The 9,156-nt window shown below is 38.7% G+C and overlaps 1 protein-coding gene across 2 annotated transcripts in view; it reads left to right on the top strand.

Moving 5' to 3' along the window:
- ARID2 (AT-rich interaction domain 2) overlaps positions 1-9,156 on the top strand; it is a 189,516-nt gene that overhangs the window by 176,552 nt on the left and 3,808 nt on the right. The window lies entirely within an intron of this gene.

Genomic DNA, 9,156 nt, shown 5'->3' with positions numbered 1-9,156 from the left:
GTATTTTAGTAGAGACAGGGTTTCCCCATATTGGCCAGGCTGGTCTCGAACTCCTGACCTCAGGTGATCCACCTGCCTTGGCCTCCCAAAGTGCTGAGATTACAGGCATTAGCCACCATTCCCGGCCTGATCTGGAATTTGTGTAGAAAATTGGAATACTAGAAACAACTTTGTAATTTTTTAAGGGGCTTTTCTTCACATTGAAATTGTACATTCTAGGCAAAGCTTCTTTGTCTAGATCTCATAAAATGTTGAGCCAAAAGTTTTCATTTCACTGGTTTTGTTTTGTTGATTTTGTTGTTTTATTTAACTCTAAACCTTTCAAGTATTTTCTGGCATCTTGAGTTCCTATGATGTTAGAATAGTAGAGTCATATGAATTAAGACAATCCATTAAGTCTTTCTATTCACTCTCCCAATCCAGGTTGAAATCCCCAGTATAGAACTTCTGTTGAACATCTCCACTGATGGGGAGTTTTGCCTAAGCAAGAATACTGATAGAAAATCTGGCAGAACCCACATGTGTGGAGAGAGTGTAGAAAATCAGGCAGCTACAAAAGATAATTCTCTCTTGATAGTTCTCTAGTGGAATAATGCGAGGCTAGATGTGGTGGCTCATGCCTGTAATCCCAGCACTTTGGGAGGCCGAGGCGGATAGATTGCTTGAGCCAGGCATTCGAGACCAGCCTGGACAACATGACGAAACCCCATCTATATAAAAAATTGTAAAAATTAGCTGGATTTGGTGTTGTGCACCTGTGGTCCTAGCTACTGGGGAGGCTGAGGTGGGAGGATCACTTGAGCCCAGGAAGCAGAGGTTGCATTGAGTCGTGCTCACACCACTGCATTCCAGCCTGGGTGACAGAGTGAAACTCTGTCTCAATAACAAAAAGAAGTAATATAGAGTGTGATCTTTTAAACTAAAGAAAAAATGGCCGGGCTCAGTGGCTTATTATAATCCCAGCATTTTGGGAGGCCGAGGCAGGTGGATTACGAGGTCAGGAGTTCAAAACCAGCCTGGCCAACATGGTGAAACTCTGTCCCTAGTAAAAAATACAAAAATTAGCTGGGCATAGTGGCATGTGCCTGTAATCCCAGCTACTCGAGAGGCTGAGGCAGGAGAATTGCCTGAACCTGGGAGGCCTCCAAGGTTGCAGTGAGCGGAGATCATGCCACTATACTCCAGTCTGGGCAACAGCCTGGGCAACTCCATCTCAAAAAAAAGAAAAAGCAAGTAAGATATATGGAAATTTACCCTCATTCTTATAGTAGAATATCTTGAACAGTATAAAAATATCAGCAGCTTTTTATTTGAAATTCAGAATCTAATAATTTGAATAATATAAAATGTTTAATGCATCTCATCTCCATTCTGATCAAGCTTGAGCTCTGGAAAAGTGCAATATATTTGCCTTCTTTTGATATATGTATATTTAATGTGTAATACAAGGGTCTTATTTAAAAATCAAATAGTATGTTTCTCTAATGAACAACACAAAAAGGAAATTAGGAAAATAATTCCATTTATCTATTTATGTGTTTGCTTATTGAGACAGAGTTTTGCTCTTGTCACCCAGGTTGGAGTGCAGTGGCATGATCTTGACTCACTGCCACTTCCACCTCCCAGGTTCAAGCGATTCTCCTGCCTCAGCTTCCTGACTAGTTAGGATTACAGGCACCCACAACCACACCCGCCTAATTTTTGTATTTTTAGTAGAGATGGAGTTTCACCATGTTGCCCAGGCTGGTCTTGAACTCCTGATCTCCAATGACCCAACTGCATTGGCCTCCTAAAGTGCTGGGATTACAGGTGTGAGCCACCGCACCTGGGCAGTAATTCCACTTGCAATAGCATCAAAAAGAGTAAAATACTTAGGAATTGTCTTCACCAAAGAGATAGAAGATTTGTACACTGAAAACTACAAAAGATTACTGAAAGAAATTAAACAATATATAAACAACTGGAAAGATTCTCATATTCATGAATTGGAAGACTTAATTTAAGTGAGATGTTAGTACTTCCAAAGCATTCTACAGATTCTGTCAGCCTGTCAGCATCCCAGTGATTTTTGAAAAAATAGAAAAATCCAGTTATGTGTGAGTGACACAAGGTGAGGGTTGTAGATGCAGTTTCCTGTTTTCATCATATAGACAGGGCAGCTCTGCTGCAGAGATGGTCAGTGTACCTAAAACCCAAAGAACCTCGTGTAAGAAGTGTGGCAAGCATCAACCTTACAAAAGTGACACCGTATGAGAAGGGCAAGGATTCCCTGTATGCCCAGGGAAAGAGGCCCTATGATTGGAAGCAGAGTGGCTGTGGTGGGCAGACAAAGCCAGTTTTCCAAAAGAAGGCTGATGTGGTTTGGCTCTGTCCCCACCTAAATCTCATCTTGAATTCCCACATGTGGTGGGAGGGACCTGGCAGGAAGTAATTGAATCATAGGGGCAGGTCTTCCCTGTGTTATTCTCATTATTGTGAATAAGTCTCACGAGATCTGATGGTTTTAAAAAGGGGAGTTTGCCTGCAAAAGCTCTCATCTACCACCATGTGAGACGTACTTTTCACTTTCCGCCTTGTGAGGCCTCCCCAGCCACGTGGAACTATAAGTCCAATAAACCTCTTTCTTTTGTAAATTGCCCAGTCTTGGGTATGTCGTTATCAGCAACGTGTAAACAGACTAATACAAAGGCTAAAACCACGATTATGCTAAGGCTGGAATGTGTTGAGCCTAACAGCAGATCAAGAGGATGCTATCCATTAAGAGATCCAAGCAGTTTGAACTGGGAGGAGATAAAGAAGAGAAAGGGCCAAATGATCCAGTTCTAAATTTTGGGATATTTTCTTTTGATTTTGAAGAGAAAACGTTGAAGCTATAGAAAATTATAGGAAAATAAATATGGTGATAATCTTACTCAAAAAAAGAAAATTCATACTAGAATTCATACATAATCTCAAGAGACCCTGAATAGCAGAAATAATACTGAGAAAGAACAGTGTTGCAGGACTCCCACTTCTGATTTACTACAAAACTAACATAATCAAAACAGCATGGTACTGGCATAGAGGCCAATGGAATAGAAGAGAGGGCCCAAAAGTAAGCCCTCACATATTTGGTCAAATGATTTTCCATAAGTGTGCCAATTCTTCATTCAATGAGTGAAAGACAGTCTTTTCAACAAATGGCATTTGAACAACTGGATTCATCGAAAGAATGAAGTTGGACACATAACCTGTACCATATATAAAACTTAAATATAAGAGCTAAAACTATAAAACTCTTAGAAGAAAACATAGGGCAAAAGCATTATAATATTGGATTTGGCAGTGATTTCTTGGGATATGACACCAAAGACACAGGCAATAAAAGGAAAACCAGACAAACTAGACTTCATCAAAATTTAAAACTTGTACGTCAAAGGACACTATCAACAGAGTAAAAAGGCAACCCATAGAATTAGACAAAATAATTGCAAGTCACCTGTCTTGAGAAGAAACTAATATCTAGAATATATAGAGAATGCCTAGCTGCTGTGGAAAACAGTAGGGCAGTTCCTTAAAAAACCAAACAGAATTATCTGTTTCATTCAGCAGTCCCACTTCTGAGTATATTCACAAATGAATTGAAGGCAGGGAATTGAACAGATATATATACGCCAATATTCATGGCTATTATTTACAACAGCCAAAAATTGGTATGGAGGCAACCTAAGTGTCTATCGATGATAGGCAAAATGTGGCATGTACATACAATGGGATATTATTCAGTATTACAAAGGAAAAAACTTTTAATTTGCATGTAGTAAAGTTCACCCTTTTTAGTGTACAGTTCTATGAGTTTTGAGTTTTTTTTTAATCTTTGAGACGGGGTCTCACTGTGTTGCCCAGGCTGGAGTGCAGTGGTGCAATCATGGCTCACTGCAGTCTTGACCTCTCCAGGCTCAGGTGATCCTCCTACCTCAGTTTTTGTATTTTTACTAGAGACGAGGTCTCACCACGTTGCCCAGGCTTGTCTTGAACTGCTAGGCTCAAGCAATCCACCTGCCTCTGCCCCCCAAAGTGCTAGGATTACAGGCTTGAGCTACTGAGCCTGGCCTACAAAGGAAAAAAAATCTGACATATGCTGCATATGAATAAACTTTGAGGAGGTCATGCTAAGTGAAATTAGCATGACACAAAAGGACAAATATATGGTATGATTTCACTTACGAGATACCTAGAAGAGTCCAATGCATAGAGACAGAAAGTAGAACAGTGGTTACCAGGGGCTGGGGGGAGTTCAGGAATGGAGAGTTACTGTTAAGTGGGTAGAGAGTTCCATTATGAGATGATGAAAAAGTTGTGGAGATGGATAGTGGTGATGGTTGTACAACAGTATGAATGTACTTAATGCCACTGAGCTGGTTAAAATAGTACGTTTTATGTTATGTATGTTTTACCACAATGGAAAAAAACTAAAACACAACAAAGGAAGGATTTGGGGAAAATTGGAAGTGACTGCTAATGGGTATTGGGTTTCTTTTAAAGATGATGAAAATATTCTGGAATTGATTGTGGTGATGGTTGCACAATTCTGTGAATATACTAAAAACGAATGCATTTTTGTTTAAATGGATGGATTGAGCTAGACGCGGTGGCTCACACCTGTAATCCCAGCACTTTGGGAGGACGAGGCGGGTGAATTATCTGAGGTCAGGAGTTTGAGACCAGCCTGGCCAACATGGCAAAACCCCGCCTCTACTAAAAAATACAAAAATTAGCTGGGCGTGGTGGCGCATGCCTGTAATTCCAGCCACTCAGGCTGAGGCAGGAGAATCCCTTGAACCCAGGAGGCAGATGTTGCCGTGAGCTGAGATCGTGCCACTGTACTCCAGCCTGTGTGACAGAGCAAGATTGCATCTCAAATAAATAAATAGATTATATAGTGTGTGAATTATACATCAATGAAGGTGTTAGAAAAAATAAATTTTAAAAAATCAAGGCAGGGCGTGGTGGCTCACGCCTGTAATCCCAGTACTTTAGGAGGCTGAGGCGGGTGAATCACAAGGTCAAGATACTGAGATCATCCTGGCCAACGTGGTGAAACCTCATCTCTACTAAAATACAAAATTAGCTGGGCATGGTGGCACACGCCTGTAGTCCCAGCTACTCAGGAGGCTGAGGCAGGAGAATCACTTGAACCTGGAAGGCGGAGGTTGCAGTGAGCCAAGATCATGCCACTGCACTCCAGCCTGGCAACGGAGCAAGACTCTGTTTCAAAAAAAAAAAAAAAAAAGAAAAAGAAAAGAAATAGTAAGTGCTATAAAAGTTACAACCAGGCTGGGCGCAGTGGCTCACGCCTGTAATCCCAGCACTTTGGGAGGCCAGGGCAGGCTGTTCGTGAGGTCAGGAGATCGAGACCGTCCTGGATAACATGGTGAAACCCCATCTCTACTAAAAATACAAAAAATTAGCTGAGCGTGGTGGCAGGTGCCTATAGGCCCAGCTACTCAGGAGGCTGAGCAGGAGAATGGCGTGAACCTGGGAGGCGGAGCTTGCAGTGAACCGAGATCCCACCACTGCACTCCAGCCTGGACGACAGAGCGTGACTCCATCTCAAAAAAAAGAAAAAAAAAAAAAAAAATATATATATATATATATATATATGTGTGTGTGTGTATGTATAAAACCAAATAGTTCCCTACTTTGCCCCCACTACTCACCTCCAAGGGGGGATCCTGCAACAATGTGAGCTAATGCAATTGCTTTCATATTTCAAAATAATATGTCTATGTTACTATTTCTTAACTTACCTAATTTTATACATTTATTGACTTCCCTTTTAAGAAATTGGATAGTCTTAAACCTCTCTTCTTCCCACTTTCCTTTTTCCTCATCATTTTATTGTTCCATCACAGTTGTTGATTAAATCTTAAATCAGATGTTATTGTTGGATTGTTTGATGTTGAGCCAAGTGTTATACTATTATGTTTTTCTTTCTCTTTTTTATTTTTATTTTTTGAGACAGAGTCTCGCTCTGTCACCCAGGCTGGAGTGCTGTGGCGCGATCTCAGCTCATTGCAACCTCTGCCTCCCAGGTTCAAGCAATTCTCCTGCCTCACCCTCCTGAGTAGCTGGGACTACAGGCGCCCACTACCATGCCTGGCTAATTTTTAAATTTCCAGTAGAGATGGGGTTTCACCGTGTTGGCCAGGCTAGTGTTGAATTCCTGACCTCAAGTGATCCACCCACCTTGGCCTCCCAATGTGCTGGGCTTACAGGCGTGAGCCACCACACCCAGCCTTTTTGTCTCTTTGTATTAGGCCCATAAAAAGCATGAGTGCCGTGCTTTTTGCTTGGCTTTTTTGGGCCTAATATGATTTTACCATGTATTTTAATCAATATCTTTCAAGCATATCAATAAGCTGTCCACACACAGTTGTTAAACCTCTATCAGATTTTCATTTTTAGAATTTTTTTTTCCTTGCAAACTGCCCTTCTGCAGTCTAGACAGGTTGCTCTCTGGACCTGGTACACAGCTCTTCTCAGGAATTGTCTCCATGTTGAATCCTTTTTCATTGAAACCCATTTATTTTCTTTCTTGTTTTACTGTCTTCATGTAAAAGCATATCTTTTCAATAATTTAAGACACGCCATGCCTAAAAATGTCTGTAGTCTACCCTTACTCTTGATAGTTGTTGGCTGTACATAACGTTCTAGATTGAAAAGTCATGTTTCTTTAAAAATCTGAGGATATTGCTCTGGTATATTCTAGCACCAGCTTTGCTGTTGAGAAGACTAGTGACATTCTGGTTCCCATTTCTTTGTATGTGATCTGTTTTCCTCCCTCTAGAAACTGTTGTGGTTTCTTTATTTCTGAATATTCTAAGGTTTCATGATGATGATGTCTTCAGGGGGTGTTTTGTTGTTTTCATTGAAGTCATTATTTGGTTTTGGTGGGTCCTTTCAGTCTGGATATTTATATCCTTCAGTAATGGGAACTTTTCTGGTATGTTTCTTTTTCTTTTTTCTTTTTTAGCTTTCTGTTTTCTCTCTGTTTAATCTATTTTTGGGAAATTTCCTTAATTATTTTATTTTGTTTTGTTTTATTTTATTTTAGATACAGAGTCTCTCCCTCTGTAGCCCAAGCTGGAGTGCAGTGGCACAATCTTGGCTCACTGCAAAAAATAACCTGTGAATACAGAAGTTGAGAGAATATCATTTTATAGAAAAACAAAATAGGCATATTTTGTTTTGTATCAAAACAAAGTGAGTGCTTAATTTTTTAAAACCTCACAAAACTAAACATTTATATCAAAAAGGAAATTATTAGTTACTTTTAAATCATCCTAGTGATTTCAGTTTATTCTTTCTAGTTTTATCCATGCAATATTCAAATAAAAGAATGCTTTTTACCATGTAACTATCACTTTGAAAAATATTATGATTTTGTTAACTTTTGAAACTAAAGTCTTTTTTCTTTCTTAAAATTTTCTTGGTTGTGGGGAAAACTGATTGTACTTTGTAAAGTTATTTTATTTTGTAATTTTTTTTTTTTTTTTTGAGATGGAGTCTCGATCTGTTGCCCACGCTGGAGTGCAGTGATGCAGTCTTGGTCACTGCAACCTCTGTCTCTCGGGTTCAAGCGATTCTCCTGCCCTGGCCTCCCGAGTAGCTGGGATTACAGGCTCCTGCCACCACAGCCAGCTAATTTTTTGTATTTTTAGTAGAGACGGGGTTTCACGATGTTGGCCAGGCTGGTCTCGAACTCCTGACCTCGTGATCCACCCACCTCAGTCTCCCAAAGTGTTTTGTAAATTTTTAAATCAATTTTGTACAACTAATTTTCTTTTCCAGAAAGATCTTAGAAATTTCATACTTTATTTTAAAAGTTGTTAAAATTTTAAAGAAAATCATGAAGATTATATAAAACAGAAGTGAAAAGTTTAATGAATTATCACAAAGTGAACCACTCATGTAACTATCTGTCCAAGTTAAGAAATAGAGCAACATCAGTTGAAATCTTTCATTTTCCCTCCAATCTTTACTCCATCCTCCTCTCTATAAGGGACCACTATCCTGATCTGTGACACCAGAGGGTTCATTTTGTCTGATTTTGAACTTTCTATAAGTGAAATCATACAATATTATTTTCAGCATTATATTTTTGAGATTGAGTCACAGTATTTTATTCATATTATTGTATTTTTTTTCTTTACTTTTGATGGGCAAATGGGTTATTTCCAGTTTGGGGCTATTAAGAGTAATGCTGCTATGAACATTCTAAACCATATTTTTTTTGGCCATATATGGACATATTTCTGTTGAGTGTTTTCAAAGGATTGGTGACTCATAAGATGTTAAAACTTTGCTACATTATGCCAACCAATTCCAAAATGATTTTATAAATTGACACTCTATAGAAATGTATGAGAGTCTCCGTTGCTGCATGTACTTGCTAACATTTAGTATTGTAATTAAAATATTTAATTTTATCCCCTCTTTTGGGTATGTGATGGTGTGTATATATGAAAACTACATAAAACCGAAATGGCCCAAAAAAACATGAAAAGATGCCCAACTCTTTATTCTTCAGTCTCATTTTTTACTCTTGTTTTATTTCCTTTCCTTTGCTTTACTACAGTAAAAGTGACTCCAGTCCCTACATTAAATTTTGATTTTGAATTTTTGCATCTTTTTCCATAAACTTCTTTTCTACAATGTTTTTTAATTCAAAATGTACGTGTCTTCATCTTCTCTTTTTTTCTCCTATGGTTTCTTTTATTCAGAGTTATTTTAATGAAGGCACCAAAGTTCTTGGGTAATCTCATGCCGGCTGATTTTTTTTAACGTTTAATATAAAATTTTTCACACATAGGCAAATTTGAAATAAGTTTGCAATGAAATTTTATATACCTGTCACCTAGCTATTACCATGACTATTTTAGTATACTTGCTTTATCACGTATCTGTCCATTTATCCGTCCCTCAGTTCTGGCTGATTTTACCATTTTCTCAGCCCCAGCATCACTTTTTTTGCTAGATGATGCTCACTTTTATAATCTCTTATTATATAGAAAGCCACATCAATGGTGTGATCTTTTGGGTAGAAAATATAAGATTTATAAATTTTTAGAAAACAGCTTTTAGGGGTAATGGGGCATTCAGGATATAGTTAAG

Source organism: Rhinopithecus bieti, unplaced genomic scaffold, assembly GCF_001698545.2.
Source record: "Rhinopithecus bieti isolate Rb0 unplaced genomic scaffold, ASM169854v2 scaffold_12732, whole genome shotgun sequence".
Classification (NCBI taxonomy): Eukaryota; Metazoa; Chordata; class Mammalia; order Primates; family Cercopithecidae; genus Rhinopithecus; species Rhinopithecus bieti.
Note: the sequence above shows the minus strand (reverse complement) of the source record. Positions and strands in the feature narration are given on the sequence as shown.